Source organism: Vulpes lagopus, chromosome 11 (genome assembly GCF_018345385.1).
Source record: "Vulpes lagopus strain Blue_001 chromosome 11, ASM1834538v1, whole genome shotgun sequence".
Classification (NCBI taxonomy): Eukaryota; Metazoa; Chordata; class Mammalia; order Carnivora; family Canidae; genus Vulpes; species Vulpes lagopus.
The window spans coordinates 109,605,153-109,626,012 of NC_054834.1; the positions used below are offsets into that span (position 1 = coordinate 109,605,153).

At 47.7% G+C, this 20,860-nt stretch overlaps 1 protein-coding gene across 14 annotated transcripts in view; it reads left to right on the plus strand.

Annotated features, from left to right (window-relative positions):
* Window positions 1-20,860, plus strand: part of GULP1 (GULP PTB domain containing engulfment adaptor 1) — a 218,300-nt gene that overhangs the window by 59,875 nt on the left and 137,565 nt on the right. For 12 of the 14 annotated variants that reach the window (XM_041773954.1, XM_041773949.1, XM_041773956.1 and 9 more), the window contains exon 2: window positions 18,738-18,872. The gene's annotated coding sequence lies outside the window, so the exon portion shown is untranslated. The remainder of the gene's footprint in view (window positions 1-18,737; window positions 18,873-20,860) is intronic. The other 2 variants (XM_041773953.1, XM_041773951.1) reach the window with 1 other exon arrangement.

A 20,860-nucleotide genomic window follows, 5' to 3' on the forward strand; every position in this document is an offset into this window, starting at 1 on the left:
ACGGTTTTGGATTTAATATATCATGAGTAGTGTAGTTACCATGCCGCCGAAGGCTGTGATCATTCAACACAATCGTAGAATATAGCTCCTCTTCCATGGTGGCATAGACCTGAAAACCTGATTATTCAAACCCCCCCCCCCCCCGCAAATTCTCAATTGAAAGTGTTGTAAAGTGTCACGAATGTTGTGACCATTAGATATCAATGGTTAATTACTATGTGCTCCACTCCAAGTGTGTTCTGGTCTGTAAGTGTATATGCCCGGACGCCCGTGTCTTCATCTGTGTGTCATTCACTCATCTCTTCGCCTATGACATCCCAGACGACTTTCTATCTAGTTACTTTCAAGAGACACTGATGCCTGTGCCTGACCTTAGGCCCCTTAAATTAGAAACGTGTAGCATCCAGGCACTTGTGCATTTTCAAAGCTCTTCGGGTGTTTCTGACATACAACGACATTTGAAAACCATGCTTTTTGGTAGGAAGGAAGGAAGGAAGGAAGGAAGGAAGGAAGGACGGACGGAAGGACCTCGTTTCTTATGTTAGTGAAGAAAACAAGCAGTGAAAAAAACTGAAAATTTAAACTACTGATAAATGCTCAAAAGGGAAATAAAACAGGGTAAGAGAAGAGGGCGTGGCAACGCGGAAGAGTTACAGTAGGGGTCAGGGATGAACACCTCTTAGATGCGGTGACATTTGAGCAGAAGGAGGGTGCACCCATGAATGATGGGAAGGTGAGCTCCGTGCAAGTGTAGGAAAGGGGCTCCGGCGAAGAGCCTGAGATGGAAATGTCTGGCTTGAGGCAGAGCAAGAAGTCCTCTGTGGATGGAATGTAGGAGGAAGGAAGGCGGGAGGGGAAGACAGATGATGGAGACAGAGAGAGGGGGAGAGAGAGCCTGGGCTAACTCCCATAGGGCCGCTCAGTCTGCGTGAGGAGCAGCCATCGGGTGACTTGATCTTATTTGCATTTGGTGAGGGTCATTCTGACTTTATCATTAATATCACTCCAGAAGACATCACACATTGGGTGTCTGTTGTGATTTGTCAGATGTTCACACCTAAAGCAAATTGACGTAATCCTTTTTTGCAGATTAATTGAATGAGAAGAAAAACGTATTGGGGCACATTGACGCTAATCTGCGCAGCTTTTAATGACTTGGTTTAGAAAGCAGGTTGGTGCTTATCATGCCTTTGATGTATGTATGTGGTGATAATTACCCTGGTTGTTTTTTTTTTTTTTTTAAGATTTTACTTATTTATTCATGAGAGACACACAGAGAGAGAGAGAGAGAGAGAGAGAGAGAGAGAGAAAGAGAGGCAGAGACTCAGGCAGAGAGAGACGCAGGCTCCATGTAGGGAGCCTGACGTGGGACTCGATCCCGGGACCCCGGGATCATGCCCTGGGCTGCAGGCAGGCTGAGCCACCCAGGCTGCCCGATAATTACCCTGTTCTAATGGGGGAGGAGACATTTCTTTTAGGAAAATGTACATGTCATTTATGTTCAATACAATTTTTTTCTTAATTCAAAGGGACTTTGAACAAAACCTAGTTTCCATCATGACTGCCTGCCTTTCCAGATTTAATTCTGTTTCCTTCCTAATGACAGCACGTTCTATATGAATACTGCTATATACCATCAGCTCAACTTTAAAAAAATAAAAATGATTTCATGGCTTCTTTATGAACCTAATTTTGTGAGCTCCTGTCTAGTTGTCAGATCCTCCTGCATTTCTGTCAACTCCTTAGTTGTCATTATTGACTCATTTTCTGGAAATAAAATCGTTAATCATGAAACCATCTCCATCTCCTCATTTTTCTGAGAGTATCATGACTAAAACTCTGGAGATACCTCATGAGAAAGTGTTTCCTGGATGAAATGAACTAAAGAATCATGTCATGATATACTCTGGGAGCTTCACAATGCGTAGTATATAGTAAAAACGTGAGAAATAACACAGTAGAAACATTGTTTGGACCTATTTACCCAGTTTTCCAAGCATATTTAACTATAGCACCCTTCTGTGTGTGTGTGTGTGTGTGTGTGTGTGTGTGTGAAACTTCGTATTTTATAGAATTAGTGTTTCTCAGAATTCATTTTGAGAAACGTGGTCCCACATAATGTAGCTGACTTTTATTTTTCCAAGTGTTATTAATTGCCGTTGGTTTACTCACCTGAGCATGTTTATAAACAAAACAGTAGAAAACTTACGATCCTTTCCGACACTGAACAGATGTGAAGCTTACTCCCTTGTCGTTGCCTGCGGGACTTAGAAATAAACCTGCTCATCGTTTGTTGCTCGTTCTTCTAAAGTCTTAAATTTGATGCGTAGCTGACTTCAGGCTCATCACGAAAAGAGCAGCTTCAGCCCTCCTCGCCATGTGTCGAGATATTAAATGGTTGTGTTTCCTTCATAAGCCCCCGGACATTAGGGAACGTGGATCTTTTCACTCATTTCTTTTTCTATTTTCTGACTTAGAAGGCTTCTAGGTAATATGGGCCAGGAGAGTATGAACATTCTTTGCACAGTGGCTTTCCCCCCCCAAATATATGAAACTTAAAGCCTGTAGAGATTATCATCGGTTACTTCTAACCAGTTAAAGGAAATAGAATACAGAAAAGGAAACCAGTGCCCAATAGGAAGAGGTTTCTGTCCAATCATCATCATCATCATCATCATCATCATCATCATGGATTGTAAAGACAGGTGACTCAATCAGCTGTCGAAGTTATTGAGTCCTGTTCCCTCTCTTAATTTCCCAGAAGCTATGGCAACATTATATTTTGAACCCCCTTCCCATTGCTCAATATCTTTTCTATCGATATCATTGCCTGCCTTTTGTCTTCTAGGAAACACTGTTTTTGTCCATTTTGTTTGTGAGGATCCGTAATCATGAGATGTACTTGGGTACATTGAGGCGCTCGTGGCTGTGCCTGGGTCGCCATGTGGGCTTCTGGTCTAGAAAGATACTGAGGGCCCCGTGGGCTTGGGTGTGTGGCACAGGGACATCGGGCACTGGGGAGTGGGCCCTGGGCAGGAGTTGTGGGGAGCAACGGCCCTGGCGGGAAGGGGCTGACCCCAACACACAGTGGGGTGTCTGCAGGCCTGAACCCCTGGAGGGATAGGAAATCCCCTGCAGAGCCTCAAGGAGGCGGTGGAAGAGGGTGCGCAGCTGGGTGACGCAGTGATGATGGGCGTAGGGGGCCGTCGGTGCCCCAGGCCAAGGTCCCAGGATGGCGCAGGTCAGGGAGGTAGTGGGCTGACCAAGGCCAGGGCTCTTGGCGCCTCCAGCGGTGGGACGGAGAAGTCGCAGCAGGTGCGGGGGAGCAGGTGCAGGGCTCTCGCCAGGGCACCCTGCTTGGGGGGCGGGGTGGACGGAGCAGGTGCAGGGGAGCAGGTGCAGGGCTCTCCCGGGGGCGCCCCGCTGGGGGTGCGGTGGATAGAGCAGGTGCAGGGCTCTCCCCGGGGGCTCCCTGCTGGGGTGTGGTGGACGGAGCGGGTGCAGGGGAGCAGGTGCAGGGCTCTCCCCGGGGGGGCGCCCCGCTGGAGGGCAGGGTGGATGGAGCAGATGCAGAGGAGCAGATGCAGGGCTCTCCTGGGGGTGCCTCACTGGGGGTGCGGTGGATGGAGGTGAGTGAGGGGAGGCGGGGTGCAGGCTGAGCTCAGCGATGTCGGCGTTTCCCTGGCTGGGGCCCTGGGAATGGCAGGTGTGAGGACAGGGTGACACTATGGGTCCTGCGGGTCATGCGTCCCACGCTTGTGCTGCGTGGAAGGTTGCAGACATGTCCTCTTCCACACAGCGGGTCGGATATTGCAGTTTTCCAAGAGCTGCAGTGAAATCTTGACCTGGTGGCAGGGGGCTCCCTGTCTGGGGTCGGCCCTCGAGCATCTGCCGCATTTGGGCGTGGCCCTGCCCCGGGTCGCTCAGGGGCGCTGCTGCCTGGCCCTGGAGGGTGCATCTGGCTGCCTGCCGCGCCATCTGCTCTGTGCACCTGCCGCTACCCCCTCACCCCCCACGGAGGCCTTGCTGCGCTGCCTCTGTCCTCTCCCCGGCCCCTCCTCATCCCTCCAACCTTCCTTCTCCTTTTTCTCTGTCTCCTGCTTCCCGGTGACACGGTCTGACTTTGTAAATACAGCAAAAATTCTGTACTTAATGTTTTATAATATAGGAAAAATAATTCTAACATATAACACAGTAATCTAGGGGAGATGGCCGGGCTTTCGTGGTGCTGGGGGACCCATAAAATCGAAAAGAAAGTATTTTTTCTGCTCTACCGATAGTCTATGAATACATTTAACTTTGCCTCAAGCTATAGAAAAAAAACACGTACACACTGTTCCAAGCTCAATAAAGAAAAGACCGAAGCTCTAGATGAATCATGTGCACTTTACTGTTGTTATGAAAAAGGGAAAGATCACAGCACAGATGCGCTTGTTTGCTGTTTGGTTTCGGATCAGCTTTAGGGGAACGGGTACCTACATGGAGAGCATCTCTTTTTTTAGGAGAATCTACGGTTTTCAGTTGCTTGCAGTGCCTAACAAATTTGTGGGGCCGGCTTGTTCTTTTCGTCTCATTGGGTCCGTATGATTTTTTGAGGGTGTATTAATTTGGTGGAGTAAGAAGATACTATTCTCAGAGTGTGTCGTATTTGAAGTTTCGTTCCTCTGCAGTTTCAGCAGCACAGGCCCCGCAGGTGGCCATTGAGACCAGAGAGAAGAGATGGCGGCGTGTGGTTCTTTGGCTGCAGGGCCGAGGCTCCTGCGAGTGCGGGCGGCCAGGCTGGTGAGGCCGTGGGTAATCGCAGCCGTCCAGGGCGACTGGCTGGGTGGTGTCCTGCTTGCTCCCAGGAGTCAGGTCTCTGCTCCACGCCCCGTAGCTGAGGGCCTTCAGCTGCAGAGCTCAGGACGGAGAGCATGTTGGTGGCCTGGTGTCCCGCGGTGGCTGGGTTTAGGGGTCCCCTGATGATCCAGCCTTAGCTCGGGTGCTCAGTCTGGTCTCCCCAGAGGGAAAGGAGTAGGTGGAAAGCCTGAGGTGGGTTATCCTCCAGCAGCGGGATGGGGGCAAGACCCTGAGGCCTGGCTGTGTAGGCTCCCCACTGGGGGGTGCAGTGGATGGAGCAGGTGCAGGGCTCTCCTGGGGGCACCCCCCTGGGGGATGGGGTGGACGGAGCAGGTGCAGGGGAGCAGGTGCAGGGCTCTCCTGGGGGCACCCCACTGGGGGGTGTGGTGGACGGAGCAGGTGCAGGGCTCTCCCAGAGGTGCCCCACTGGGGGGCCCAGTGGATGGAGCAGGTGCAGGGCTCTCTGGGGGTGCCCCACTGGGGGGTGCGGTGGACGGAGCAGGTGCAGGGCTCTCCCGGAGGTGCCCCACTGGGGGGCCCAGTGGATGGAGCAGGTGCAGGGCTCTCCCAGGGGCACCCCCCTGGGGGATGGGATGGACGGAACAGGTGCAGGGCTCTCCCAGGGGCGCCCCACCAGGGGGGCCCAGTGGACGGAGGTGAGTGAGGGGAGGGGGGGGCACAGGCTGAGCTGAGTGGCTGGTTTGTGTTTGCTGAGAAGCCACGTTGGCCTAAGGCGTGCAGCAGTAGCCGGCCTGGCCTGGCGCGGGCTGCCGCCTTGATAGAGCAGTGAATGAATGAGGGACGGCACTCCTCCCTCAGTCCCCTCGACCTCCTTGCGTATTTTATCACCCCCCTCATTTACTTCGCAGGTTTTCCTTTCAACTTAATTGTCATTTACTACTTTATGGGTTATTTTATTCCGCAGGTGGGACTTGAAAACGCAGAAGCAACTTGGGCTGGGAGTTAGGCTCCCCTGGCGATGGTGACGTGTCAGAGTAGGGAGGCTCCTTCAGGGTTAAGAACGAGCATCGCTCCCGTCCTGGGTGCGTCCCTTCTCCACAAGGTCCCTGAGGAGCTGCTCCCGGGCCGCACAGGCCACACTGGCCAACAAGCAGAATCGGGGGCCTTAAAATGTGAGCCCCGGAGTCCTTCAGGGCACGTGCACTTCTATTAACTGAGTGTGTGTTTTATTACTGGCGTTGTTGGCTGGAGTTTTGGCAAAGTGGCGCTGGGTGACCTATTCAGATTTTTTCTGTCTTCTAGGATTCTGTCTCCTTTCCTGCCCAAGTATCTCCTGAGCATTTACTGTGTATCAGGCACAACGACGGTGACGCAATCCTTATATGATTCAGATGTACAGTAAGCCCGTGATTGCTGTACTTAGAATTCAGCTGGCAAGACCAAAGTAGGTCGGACAGAACGGTTTCCTTGATTAGGCAGCAATTTTCGTTGGTGTACGAGCATCTGATATATTTTTCAGACTTCACACTGTGTCTGTTTTCTTCTCTAGTAGGTCTTCTTGGCAGGTTACTAATAGAAAAAAAATAAACTTCATTATTTCATTTGGCAATAAGAAATTCCTAAGTAGAATCGTTTTCTCACATGAGCTTGCTTTCGCCATAATAGGTGGGGATTTTTCTTTAACAGTATTGCCAGTCGGCATAGTTGGCAAAAGCAAAACAAAACAAAAAAACAGAATAAAACAAAAAAACAGAATAAAACAAAAAAACAGAATAAAACAAAAAAACATAACAAAAAAACAAAACAAACAGAACAAAACAAAAAAACAGAACAAAACAAAAAAAACCAAAACAAACAAAACAAAAAACAAAAAACAAAACAAAACAAAAAACAAAACAAAAAAACAAAACAAAAAACAAAAAAATGAAAAAAAAACCCGAAAAAAATGATAAATAATACACAGGATTTTCACGTGCAGACTAGCAGGCTCTCCTCCAGTTGTGAACAGGAAATAAAAAGAGTCAGAATTCCTGAGTTGTGGTCTTAGCTGTGATGCTCATAACTCGTCTCTCAGTATCGATTTTCTTTTTGGTAAATGAAGGTCCCTGCATCTGGGGCAGCGTTGTTTGGAAATCCGATGTCGTTATCTCGGTGGAAACATTTTGAGAAGTTGAGAGGAAATCGCACACTCATCACCATCAGCACTGAACTAGTTGGAATAGATTCTTTAGACGTTAAGAATTAAGTCACGGACGCCTGGGTGGCTCGGCGGTTGAGCATCTGCCTTGGGCCCAGGTCGTGACCCCAGGGTCCTGGGATCAAGTCCCACGTCGGGCTCCCTGCATGGGGCCTGCTTCTCCCTCTGCCTGTGTCTCTGCCTCTCTCTCTGTGTCTCTCATGAATAAATCAGTAAATCTTAAAAATAAATTAATAAATAAACAAGTTTGCCATAAAAAAAAGAACCAACTTAGGTGCAGGTGCTTAGCAGTATGCACCTGTCCTTGCGTCTACAAGGGACAGCTGAGGTCCGCAGGCATGCCTCCTCCTGCCAGGTGGGAGGTGTGGTCGCGTCACCTGTGTCCCCAGCGCCGCCCCGAGCAGGTCGGTTCCTCGGAGGAGTAGAACTGGGCAGAGACCGGGCGGGAGCGTGGTCAGAGTATCGTGGATGGTTGTCACACACCAGCGTGCTGGATGCTCCAGAGACAGAGGAACGTCCATCCCCTGGGCCCCAGCTCACTGTTTCCCTTGGCTTCATTCAGTCTGTGAGGCTGGAAGTCCTTGATTCCCTTCATTTCACTGTTTTTCCCTAAAATGGTTCTAGAACACGGGGGGGGGGGGGGGGGGGGGTGTGCTGTGGGTAACGTGAGCTTGCGTACCTGGGTGAAACGAAGTCTCCGTGGTCTGTAGAGCGTCCTGCGCTGGTCTGACAGCGTTTCCGTGCCCAGCAGAGCGGCATCGAACCTGGCTTGCCTCGTGCTCCCCAGGGGAGGACCTTGCAGGGGAGGCCTGCTGAGGCCTTGTGCTCCCCAGGGGAGGACCTTGCAGGGGAGGCCCGCTGAGGCCTTGTGCTCCCCAGGGGAGGACCCTGCAGGGGAGGCCTGCTGAGGCCTTGTGCTCCCCAGGGGAGGACCTTGCAGGGGAGGCCCGCTGAGGCCTTGTGCTCCCCAGGGAAGGACTTTGCAGAGGGGAGGCCTGCCATGGCCTTGTGCTCCCAGGGGAGGACCCTGCAGGGGAGGCCTGCTGAGGCCTTGTGCTCCCCAGGGGAGGACCTTGCAGGGGAGGCCCGCTGAGGCCTTGTGCTCCCCAGGGAAGGACTTTGCAGAGGGGAGGCCTGCCATGGCCTTGTGCTCCCAGGGGAGGACTTTGCAGAGGGGAGGCGCACTGAGGCCTTGTGCTCCCAGGGGAGGACTTTGCAGGGGGGAGGCCCGCTGTGGCCTCGTGCTCCCCAGGGGAGGACTTTGCAGGGGGGAGGCCTGCCATGGCCTTGTGCTCCCAGGGGAGGACCCTGCAGGGGAGGCTCGCTGAGGCCTCGTGCTCCCCAGGGGAGGACTTTGCAGAGGGGAGGCCCGCTGTGGCCTCGTGCTCCCAGGGGAGGACTTTGCAGGGGGGAGGCCCGCCGTGGCCTCGTGCTCCCTAGGGGAGGACTTTGCAGGGGAGGCCCGCCATGGCCTCGTGCTCCCAGGGGAGGACTTTGCAGGGGGGAGGCCTGCCGTGGCCTCGTGCTCCCAGGGGAGGACTTTGCAGGGGGGAGGCCCGCCGTGGCCTCATGCTCCCAGGGGAGGACTTTGCAGGGGGGAGGCCCGCTGTGGCCTCGTGCTCCCCAGGGGAGGACTTTGCAGGCGGGAGGCCCGCTGTGGCCTCGTGCTCCCCAGGGGAGGACTTTGCAGGCGGGAGGCCCGCTGTGGCCTCGTGCTCCCCAGGGGAGGACTTTGCAGGGGGGAGGCCCGCTGTGGCCTCGTGCTCCCCAGGGGAGGACTTTGCAGGGGGGAGGCCCGCTGTGGCCTCGTGCTCCCCAGGGGAGGACTTTGCAGGCGGGAGGCCCGCTGTGGCCTCGTGCTCCCCAGGGGAGGACTTTGCAGGCGGGAGGCCCGCTGTGGCCTCGTGCTCCCGAGGGGAGGACTTTGCAGAGGGGAGGCCCGCTGTGGCCTCGTGCTCCCCAGGGGAGGACTTTGTAGGGGGGAGGCCCGCTGTGGCCTCGTGCTCCCCAGGGGAGGATTTTGCAGGGGGGAGGCCTGCCGTGGCCTTGTGCTCCCCAGGGGAGGACTCTGCAGGGGGGAGGCCCACTGTGGCTGGCTGAGCCTTGCCGTGTCCCGGGAGGATGCCGTCGGGCCAGCCACCCCTTCTCACTGCTCGGCGGCTGTCACACGGCCTCGTTGCTCGGCAGCTCAGGAGTGAGTCCTTACGAGCCATCTTTGCAGAAGCATCACTTGCAGCCGTGGACTCTGACGTCTCGTATTGGAAAAGGGGACTTTGGTTGTGATTTTTACTTTTTTAGCACAAGTTATGACTTCTCCTGCAGCGCATCCCTTGCCCAGTCGCCCGGCCCCCTGCCCGCGCGGTACTTCAGGCTCCGAAAGCGCTTCCATCGGCGGACGCCTCCTCTGAGAATCCCCTCGAGGGGGGACGCGTAGGTGTCATTAGCACCACGTGGCAGGTGCTCTGCAGGTCGCTGTGACCTAACTTCCATATAAAAATGTTTGTCCAACGAAATTAGACTCGACCTAATTTTGAGGACATTTCCACGCTTTGTACTCTTTTGATAAATCTGTGGGCAAAGGGAAGGCCTGGTCTATTTATGCTGAACCGTGTCGTTGGGTTCTGGAACGTGGGGAGATGAGGCTCAAATCAAAGGATCGTGGTCCTCTTTGCTCACAGATAGGGAACTATCTTCATTTATCACAAAGTAAGCGAAGAATAACGGAAAAACTAGAGATCTCCTGCATGTTTTGTTCTATTAGTAGAGAGAGAAATAACTCCCTATGGATGAGGAGAATGTGTACCGGAGGCTGAAAGAAGGAAGTGCCTAGCTTGGGTCAATATAACGCTTGCTCAGTATTTTATTATTATTATTTTTTAAGATCTTATTTATTTATTCATGAGAGACACAGAGAGAGAGGCAGAGACACAGCCGAGGGAGAAGCAGGCCCCATGCAGGGAGCCTGACATGGGACTCGATCCCGGGTCTCCAGCATCACGCCCTGGGCCGAAGGCAGAGCTAAACCACTGGGCCACCCGGGCTGCCCATTGCTCAGTATTTTATGTTTTCATTTGATAGCGTAGAGTCTATCCTGTGGGGTTTGGGGAAGGAGCGATTCAAACATATAATTTAACGTACGGCCTCTTTCTTCAGTGATTGTGGTTTATTGAATTCCGTTTGAGATGGAGCTAAAAAGTCCAAAGAGAGCGGGACACGGAGAAGGAAATTCTAGGGAAGGATCCGGAACCTTTGGAGAACGATGCTTATTTAGATAGTGTATTACGTTGGAACCCACTTATGAAAAAAGGAAATTTTTTGCTTTGCTTTGTTTTAATGAAGGAAACGGGAAGAAAAGTGAGCTGGGGTACGGCTAAACTTTGCTTTGTAGCCGACGTTTATTTGGAGAGAACTTCTCGGCGCCGTGTGGTATTTTGTGCACTGAGTCTTCAAAACTAAACTGTGGAATTGTGGATCCGGGTATCTGACGTAGCCTTGTTGAGTGTCCTATAAAATAAAGTTGCGTTTATTTTTCCAGCTTTTTAAAAATTTTTTTTAAATTTTTTATTATTATTTTTCATTTTTCCAGCTTTGTAAACGCTGATAGTTCAAGTCTTCATTTCTGATAGGCCATTCCGATACCACACAGGAGACACCGCATCCTTATCAGATAGGGAAACGCTATGAAAGGTTCCAGTGTCAACATAAATAATTGCCCTGGAAACTTCTGTGAGTTAGTAAGGCACCGTGTTTACTTAGGTGATGTCTTTATGAGAAGCTCCAAAAAAAAAAAAAGGAAAAAATACTAAAGTTTCTTATTAGAGGAGAATCAGGTACGAATAATCCTATTCAGCTGCCAGTCAGGTCTGTATTTGCTTTTATGTAGGACGTAACATTGATTCATTGGGAATGAAGAGATGTTATTCATCTTGTGTAATTTTTTAATTAATCAATGCTCCACGTCACCTAATGCATATCACATTAGTGAAGTTGTTCATATCCAGCCTGAAACCATTATTTATTCACCGGTTTCATAAATCAATCACATTTATGCTGACTTCAATAGAAACTAAGATGTGATTTAATATAATGCTCCAGTCTAAATGTAGTGAAAGGCTATATTATATCATTTTTTTAAAGAGTTTATTTATTTGAGAGAGAGCGATTGAGCAAGCATCCTGCTGAGCAGGGAGCCTGATGTGGGGCTGGACCCCAGGACCCGGGACCATGACTTGAGCCAAAGACAGATGCTGAACTGACTGAGCCCCCCAGGTGCCCCCCAGGTACCCTTATATTATATCATTCCTTAAGAAAACATTCTCAAAAACAAAAACAAAGCAAATAAAAGGAAAACAAACATTTTAAACTATGTAATTTCTGCCCTTTTAATTCTTTCCTTTTTTTATTTATAAATTTATTTTTTATTGGTGTTCAGTTTGCCAACATACAGAATAACACCCAGTGCTCATCCCATCAAGGGCCCCCCTCAGTGCCCGTCACCCAGTCACCCCCACCCCCACCCACCTCCCCTTCCCGCACCCCTAGTTCGTTTCCTAGAGTTAGGAGTCTCTTATGTTCTGTCTCCCTTTCTGATATTTCCCACTCATTTTTTCTCCTTTCCCCTTTATTCCCTGTCACTATTTTTTATATTCCCCAAATGAATGAGACCATATAATGTTTATTTTGATATTTGTGGGGTGCTTGGGTGGCCCAGTTGTTTAAGCATCTGCTTTGGGCTCAGGTGGTGATCCCAGAGTCCTGGGATCCAGTTCCCCACTCATGCTCTCTCTCACAAATAAATAAATAAAATAAAATAAAAAGTTATTTACTTGAGAGAGAGGGTGGGGGGAAGGGTCAGAGGGAGAGGGAGGGAGAATCTCCCAGAGATTCCCCACTGAGCGCAGAGCCCTGGGCCCACAACCCTGACATTGCACCCCAAGCTAAAATCAAGAGTTGGGCCCCCCGGTGCCCCTCTGTCTTCTTAATTCTTAAAAATCTACTGAAGAGTCATCTGACCTTCCATGTCCTTTTTAGCTTCTAACAACAGCAGATACCTTTAAAACACCAAAAGAGTAGCTGAATAACGATTCTGTATTCAGAGATTCAATGTATCTTTCCATCCTTTGGCTCATTATTATTTTACACTGTTAGCTCAATTTAGAGAAAGTCCAATGAAAATTCAATGAACATATATGATACGTTAGTAAATGGCATATATTCAAGTGATCCTTTGCTTGAACTTGACAAAAAACCAATTAGAATTCGGTTAAGCAAAACGAAATATAATAAATTACAATATGGTTATATTGTATATAATATATTAATATATAATAATAATATATACATAATATATAATATATGTAATATAATAACCAATATGGTTATTGTAATTTAAAGTTCTAGAGTGATGCTTCAGGCAAGGCTGAACCCAGGCTCTCAGATTTCTCTGTTTTTCACTGAGTTGAATTCATTTGAAGGTTGGAAACTTTCTCAGCCGTTTTGAAGGTGTTGACTTGATTCTCCTTATTTTAGCCTCGTGCACATTTCCATTCCCGAATAACTAATTATGACTCGGGGGACCACACTCTAATTGAGTCTTGGAACTAGCGCTGGGGCCACCGTCGGTCAAACACAACTGCCAGGAAGAAGGGAAGAAGTGTCGGGACCCCAGGATCTCCTGACACAGTCATGAGAATGCAGTTTTTTGGTTTGTTTTTTGGTTTCTTTTCCCCTGGGGAAGTGATGGCAGGAAAGCACAACGTGTTCATATGTGTGTACACACTGAATTAAACGAAGAGTGAAATGTGTGCTGCTACGTGAAAACACCGTGGAGCAAAAAGAACAGCAGTTTCGATGGGACGCGGATATTTCATAGATCAGCATAAAGGATGATTGCAAAATCTTGATACTGAAAATGTTGGACTGGCCGAAGAAAGACCTTGAAACGGAACCAGTTGACATAAAATACTTGTGAGGAGAGCATCTCAATTTCCTCTTCCGTGAGATAGTGATTATTTGGTTAAGAGTAGATGCATTTATATACTTTTTTTGTGTGTGTGCTGAATTATGTTGATACGGAAGGTTTTCTAGATTTTATTAGGCAGCGTTTGTATAATTTAAGTTAATTATATCCAATTTTGGTGATATTGCAGTTAGTTTAGAGACAAGGAGGAATAAAACTCTCCTTCCCCGGCCCCCCCGCCCTTAACTGTGGGAACTGGGAACGCTGGATTCCAGCTCGCTGAAATTTGCCTTTAAATACGTTACATAACCAAAAAAAAAAAAAAAAAAAATACGTTACATACTTCACAGATATTAACATGAATAAAATTAAACTCCACAGGACTGGAAAAATTAAACTAATGACTTTTTATGTAACCCAAGTTAATGAATGTTTGCTGCCCTAATTTTTTTATTATTATTATTAAGGAATCAACCATAGTTTCTTGATTACCTTCATTTGAGCAGCCTCTATTGTGTGGCTATTGACCAAAATGCTTAATAATAAGAGCCTTTATTCGGTAGGTGCTCTATTTCCACAAACACTGAAATACCTTTATATGGTTTTACAACGTTTTCAGTAGTAAGCTTTTTCAAGAATTAAGGGTGGCTTTTAGCATGATGTTATATAAATATTTTCTTCAGTCTCCTGAATATGTTGTGATCTATTAAAATACTACAGTGAAGAACAGTAAGTCATGATTCTGTTTTTTGAGATGAAGGAAGGAAAGAAGAGTGCAGAGAAAATAAGGAAGAAAACAGGGAAGAAGTTGAACAAAGGACAGAAGGAACCTAAAATATGGAGAATATTTGGAAAAAAAATCCATTTTTGAAGAACTTGGTATTGAAATCCATATTTGCAGTATTTTAGAAATAATCCTAGTATTAGAACTAAGTCAAGATGATTAATTAAAAAAACGAATTAAATGTATAAAATATACTAGACAAAGATAACCATTAATAAAATTCCTTGGCACCTTTGATGATGATTTAGCTGCTTTAATGCCTTTTTATCTGCTCGTGGCCTCGGTCTTAATGTGAGATGACAGCAACTTGCAGTATTTGGTAGGTAAATGTGTCACTGACATTAAGGAACTGAAAACCAGACTTTCCTTATGTCATGAAGGAACTGAGTGATGCGTTTTCTGCCGATTTCACCAGAAAGGGCGACTGACTTGATAATTGTTCTCCTGCTTCTTCTATCAGGACAGTTTCCTGCTGGTGACAGCTTCAGAGCGTCCCTGAGAGTTTCCCGTCAAAGGCGGGGGAAAGAACTAGGTCGCATTTGTGTTGGGATTGGCGAATTTAAGGTTGTTGTTGATTCTGGGATGGTTGGGCACGTGTCCTCTGTCGCTGTCTTCCCTCCAGATGGAGCCGGGCACGGGGACCGCGCGATGCCCACGGAGTGACCTCGTGCCTGTGGAGGGAGCCCTGGTCCGAGCCCCGCTGCAGGGTGACAGCTCCGGGGGGGGGGGCCTAGGGCCCGCTTCTCCGTGGCAGGTGCACAGAGCCTCGGTGTTTGCACACACACAGCCGCGCTGGTCCTGGGCCCTCGAGGCGCAGTTCGCGTGTCCCCGTCCCCCACGGTCCCCACGGCCTCCGAGCCACGCTGGCGCCCAACGCCCACAGCACCCACCTGACTGAGCCGCTCCCGACGCCCCGACCCCCGCCGTCCTCGGGCGAAACCTGGACTTCACCGCCCGGTGTCCAGCAGCCTCGCCATGTGGCCCTGCTCACGGCCCAGGTCTCCCACGGCCTTCCTGCGGGCCTGCCCCCTCCCGGCCTGCGGGTGGCCTGCCGTCTCCCCGTGGCTCATGGTGGCCCTGGGCCCACAGTGGCCTTTCCCAGGTCCCTAATATGACTCTTCCATCGTGTCCCCTGGCACCTGCCCCACCTGGCAGGTGGCGTCCCATCTCCTGTTGGCTCACAATGGCCCTGGGCCCACAGTGGCCTTTCCCAGGTCCCTGATACGACTCTCCCACCAGGTCCCTGGCACCTGCCCATCATGGCAGGTGGCGTCCCATCTCCTGTTGGCTCACGATGGCCCTGGGCCCATGGTGGCCTTTCCCAGGTCCCTGATATGACACCTTCTAAGGTGACGGCTCGCAGACTGCAGCCTTTGCAGCAGGACGTTCGTCCCCGGGCCCTGGTCCTTGGCTCGTGCCCCTGCCGCCCGCACAGCTCCCCCCACCCCCGCTGGCCCTCATGGAGGAGGGTGTGGACCTTCCCCCCATGCCCCACCCGGGGTGCCAGGTGCGCTCGGGGTGCTGCTGCTTCAGGATCACCCTCCGGCTCTGCACCCCTGCAGTGCGGGCCCGGTGAGCGGACGGGGTGGGAAAGGGTGGCCCCGTGTCCCCATGTGGCCTCCCGACAGCACGTCCTGTCCCGGGCACCAGGCCACAGTGACCGACTAGACAGCAGCCAGGAAAGGTCCCCAGGCTGTGGACTTGGGGGCCAATGCCCACTGGCCCGCCTGGGTCTCGTCCAGGGGTCACCCGGCTGCCCGTGGACTGGTCCGGTCGATGCCACGGGGTCCTGGGCTGGGGAGCGCGGAGCTGGGGAAGAAACCAGGCGGCAGCGTGGGCACCAAGTAGAATTAAAGTTATTCTGATTTAACTCCATGACGATGGGTAAGTGGAATGAGGGACTCCTAATGCCAGGTTTCAGCTTGACTAATTAGAACAAACCTTGTAGCATTTACTTAATTAAAATCACAGGACAAAGGGGGGAAAAAGGAAAATCACAGGCCCGAGGATCTGATCTTGTATATTTTGAATTTAGATGCCCAGACGGAATAAAAAAAAGATGAAGATCTAGGAAAACTGTTTTTTGCGACATTTTGTAACTTAGTTCGAGATATCACTGAATTCTTGGGGCTAGATATAAAAAAGAAGCATAGGGAGCAAAATGACTTGGAAACAGTTTTAAGATCCTGGTAATACTGGTTTCTATTTCATTTGATGACAAGTGGAAATACATCTTCGCCTGGCTTGTTGGTTTTCGTTGGTTTTACTATGTATGAAATATTTAAAGATACTGTCTGCATTAACAAATGGAAGCAGCTGGTCATATTTCAGTGTCAATAAATGTAGTCTCTTAAACTAATACTGGTTTGGGGGGGGGAAATGATGGTTCTGGTAAAGAAGCGGTTGGCTTCACGTAATTTCGTATACATCTTCAGATTTCACGTCAATATGTAATCGTTGGTGGCAAAATAATACGAAATCGAGTGTATTGCGTTCATATTGAAATTTTAAGAGACATTCACATTGGAAGCAAGATTTTATACTTTACAATATACATATACTGAAAAGAACGACTCTCATTTTTTTGCAAGAATATTTGAAAATGCTCTGTATGTGCACAAATCTAATGGTCTCAGGCACGGAACATAGATCCACTTCGGAGAACGTGTCATTTTCTTGCAAGGAGGAAGACAGAAGCAGGCACAAGTGCATTCTGGTTTTTCGATGTGGGTATTTAGCGCTCTTCTTTATTCTGTGACATTACATAAAGTATTCCAGGCTGAAAACATTCCCACAGCAAGCCTGGATTTCAGTCAATCTGAGACAGAAACACAAACTGTGGGGCTGTTAAGTTGAATTAACCGCTTTACGGAAAATATTCAGTTTCCTATAATATTTTGGAATGGGGTTTTTGTGAACAGTCTGGTTACTTAGGTTATCTTGGATGATTTCTTTCCTATGTATTTCCCTAAGACCAACATTTGCACAAAATAAATAGAGAAATTATCATCATGCTAAAAAAGAACTAATTTTCTCTCCCCCTTTTCTCCCTTCTCCCCAAGACAAAAAAAGAAAAATGATCCAGTTAAGTCACTTTGGAAACCATGGCGTAGAGTCCTGGTTACGTTTCACCGTGTCTTGTTTGAGTTCTGCAGCTTCAGATACGTGGTGATGGGGCCTTTACGTTTTGGGGGAAGAGAGAATGAACCATATCATGTGTAGAGCGAAGACTCAGTAACCGCGAAGGGAGAACCATGTGATTTTACTAAATCATAGCATCGCTGGGCTGATAGACTTGTTTTCACTAAAATCATAAAATATCCATTCTTGGACTTAAGATATACCATGCTCATATTTTATTTTATTTTATTTTATTTTCATTTTTATTTTTATTTTTATTTTATTTATTTTATTTTATTTTATTTTATTTTATTTTTATTTTATATTTTATTTTATTATTTTATTTTGTTTATTTTGTTATTTTATTTTATTTTCCATGCTCATATTTTAATTCTAATTTTACAGTCCTTGTCTGTTGTGGTAGATGTTGTTGATGATCTAAAAACCCTTTCCTTCAGCATCTCCCAAGCAGACCTATTTACTTGAATTATTACTTTAGAGTTTGCCCCTGGGGCCACTCAAACTAAGACCCTTTCTTGTCTTTCTAATGTTAGAAAATGAATGGGAGGGATCCCTGGGTGGCTCAGCAGTTTGGTGCCTGCCTTCGGCTCAGATCGTGACCCCAGGGTCCCGGGATCGAGTCCCACGTCAGGCTCCCTGCATGGAGCCTGCTTCTCCCTCGGCCTGTGTCTCTGCCTCTCTCTCTCTCTCTCTCTCTCTCTCTCGTCTCTCATGAATAAATAAATAAAATCTTTAAGAAAAAAAAGAAAATGAACGGAAATGGCGTGAACAAATAGGTGGACTTCTAAAGAAAATGGTGGCTAAGGGGGAAAAGGTAGTGTTGAGAATATTTAGATGGCTTAGATACAAAGGGGCAGAAATGAAATATTTGACGTCTGTCTTTAGTCTCTTCTTTGAGAAAGTCAAAAAATAGAGATCTTGCTGTACCAACGGCCGGTATCAAAGCTCTGGAGGGAAGTCGAACAAAAGAGCGAGCTATGCTTTCGTATTTTTGCCAAAGCAAAACAGAACAGCAGGTTTGGCAAGAGGAGATACTACCCTGTGAATATTTTTGCTAATATTTGAAATTTATATCAGAGGTACGTTGGAAATGACCAAATTGAAGGAAGGCATAATTTGTGTTGCATCTGGAAAGACTCTTTCCTTTCCCCTGTTGGAATAAAGATGTGAGAATCTTGATCAGCTGCTGCGTTTGTTCTCAGCGAGCGTGAGAGTGAATAGAAGGATGAGCTCCCTAAATGCTTCTCCGTGGCAGTGGACGTGGAACGAGAGTCTAAATAGATCAGCACTTTCTATTTTTTTTTTTTTTTTATTTATGAGAGTCACAGAGAGAGAGAGAGAGAGAGAGAGAGAGGCAGAGACACAGGCAGAGGGAGAAGCAGGCTCCATGCACCGGGAGCCCAACGTGGGATTCGATCCCGGGTCTCCAGGATCACGCCCTGGGCCAAAGGCAGGCGCCAAACCGCTGCGCCACCCAGGGATCCCAGATCAGCGCTTTCTAAAATCCTGTTCCATCTTCTTCATCAGGGCAGACGGTGCAGTTGGTTGGTTAATTAGCCGATAAGCGGGGAGGGGCCCGTCCACCAGCCGCGGGCCTTCCCCGGAATGCCAGGGCCCGAGCACTTAACTGACTACCAGCGATGTTGGTAGCTGACCTTGTCTGGCCACCTGCGACTCTGTCTTTTCAAAACAATTACATGCTTTGCCATTGGCTTTTCTGTCAGGTGACTTTCTTGGACTTCCACAAGAAACGTAATTAGAATTTTAGAATATGTGTCACAAGCCCTGAATTGAAATAGATTTAACCCGTGATTATTGGTTGACTCTACTGAAGCCAATTTTAATTTTATTTTCAGTCGTACGTGATTTCCTCTGCTACACATGGGAGAGAAAGTGATCGAAGGACTCAGATGGCAACTGTATGATTGAAGCCATCCGAGGTCAAGCACCTGCGTGTTCTTTCAGCGGTGTCTGAGCGCTCCCAGGTAAGGGTAAGTGGCCGCCTACATACTTCCCACCCTTTTTTTTTTTTTTTTAATTTTTTTTTTTATTTATTTATGATAGTCACAGAGAGAGAGAGAGAGGCAAAGACACAGGCAGAGGGAGAAGCAGGCTCCATGAACCGGGAGCCTGACGTGGGATTCGATCCCGGGTCTCCAGGATCGCGCCCTGGGCCAAAGGCAGGCACCAAACCGCTGCGCCACCCAGGGATCCCACTTCCCACCCTTTTGAAAGAACATTGGAGACTGTAAACGATGCTTTTATTTTGTACCAAATATTTAAAAAGTTAGTTTTATTGCAGAATATGATAAAATACATAAAAGCAAAATAAAATTAAAATCACAAATGAGCCTGTTTTTCTAAAAATAACTTCTTAGGGGTGGCCTGAGTGGCTCAGTCGGTTAAGTGCCCGACTCTTGCTTGACTTCAGGGTCGTCATCATTTTGTTCATTTTGTTCTATATCGGTTAACGTTTTGTTGGTTTTCCTCTTTAAACAAAGCTGGGAAATGTATTCTTTGTTGAATTTCTTTATTTTCCTAACAAATCTATTTGATTTTGAGAATACGAATTAATGTCTTATATTTTTCTTTGTATCTGTTTATATGGACAAATGATTTTAAAATATTGCTTAGATTGTGTTTATTATTCAGGTATTATCTTTATAGATAAGTTGGTATGTACATCACTTATTTCGCATTGGTAGAGTTAGTAAAATTAGCATCACTGGCTCAATGGCTATGCTATTCCAAAGGCTTTCTATTATTTATGAACTTATCTCCAGAAAGTAGTAATGAGTTACAGTCTTCATTAACCGTTTTTGAAAGTGTTTGTTGATCTAGGACTTAACACGTTTTCATTCAAAGAAATTCCCAAACAAAACCTGGTTTATGTTGAAGAAAAAATTCAAAATTAGTATTTTAAATTTTACTTGTAAGCAATAGCATCCTCTACTCCCATATATTCAGCCAGTATATCCCTTACATAACTAAGCACAAAAGCACATGTATATGCGTGGTCTTTCTACACTGTTTAAAAATACATTCTTTATAAATGATAGCAAATATATTGTATTCAATTAGTATTTATTGAAAGTTTATTATTGAAATAAGCCTAAGCACTATGATGGTTTGATTATTATTGGTGGTGGTGGTGGACATTAAGAGCAGGAAGGTCTAGAAGTATTTTCTTACCCCTTTTAATTTTCAATAAAATGGGGCAAGACGAGAAACGTATTTCAGTTCCTTTGGTAAAAGCAGAACGTGCTGGGTGCCAAGAACAGCTCACGGATGTGAGACCGGTTGAGTTGCACTTTTTAGAGTAGGTACAAGTGTGGCGGGTGCTCTTCTAACTGGAGGCCGAGGTGGAGCAGATACACAGCTGAGAAAGAGAGGCAGGTGGTCAGGAAATAGGGAAGATTAGGTGGGTACTGCAGGGTGATGGGCCGTACGTTGCGTATTTGGATTTCTGTCCTTTGGCGTTTATGTTTCGCCATGTGTGATGAAGGAACAATTGCAGGGGAATGAGGTGGTCCATGCAGTCTTTTAAGGTGCTTGATACAGAAGTGACGTGTGCGTTAGACTGGTGCAGGGAGAGCAAACCCAAAGGAAGGAGAATGATTCCTAGGCTTTTCCTTCCCTTTTCATCAGCATTTGTTAAATATCTGCTATTTGCCAGGTACTTGAGGAACTTGAGCAACTGTAGAAAAAAGATGAAGACATAATCTCCATTCCCGAGGAGCTCGTAGAGCAGGGGATGAGACCTGCAGGACCAGCCAGTGAATACAGTACACCATGATAGTGTGACGCTTGGCTCATAGTTTGTAAAATGGTTTCATTTATTTATTGGAGAGAGAGAGAGAAAGAGAGACAGAGCACAGGACATGGGGGTGGGGGGCAGAGGGAGAGGGAGAAGCAGACTCCCCGCTGAGCAGAGAGCCCATCACAGAGCCAGATCTCAGGACCTTGAGACCATGACCTG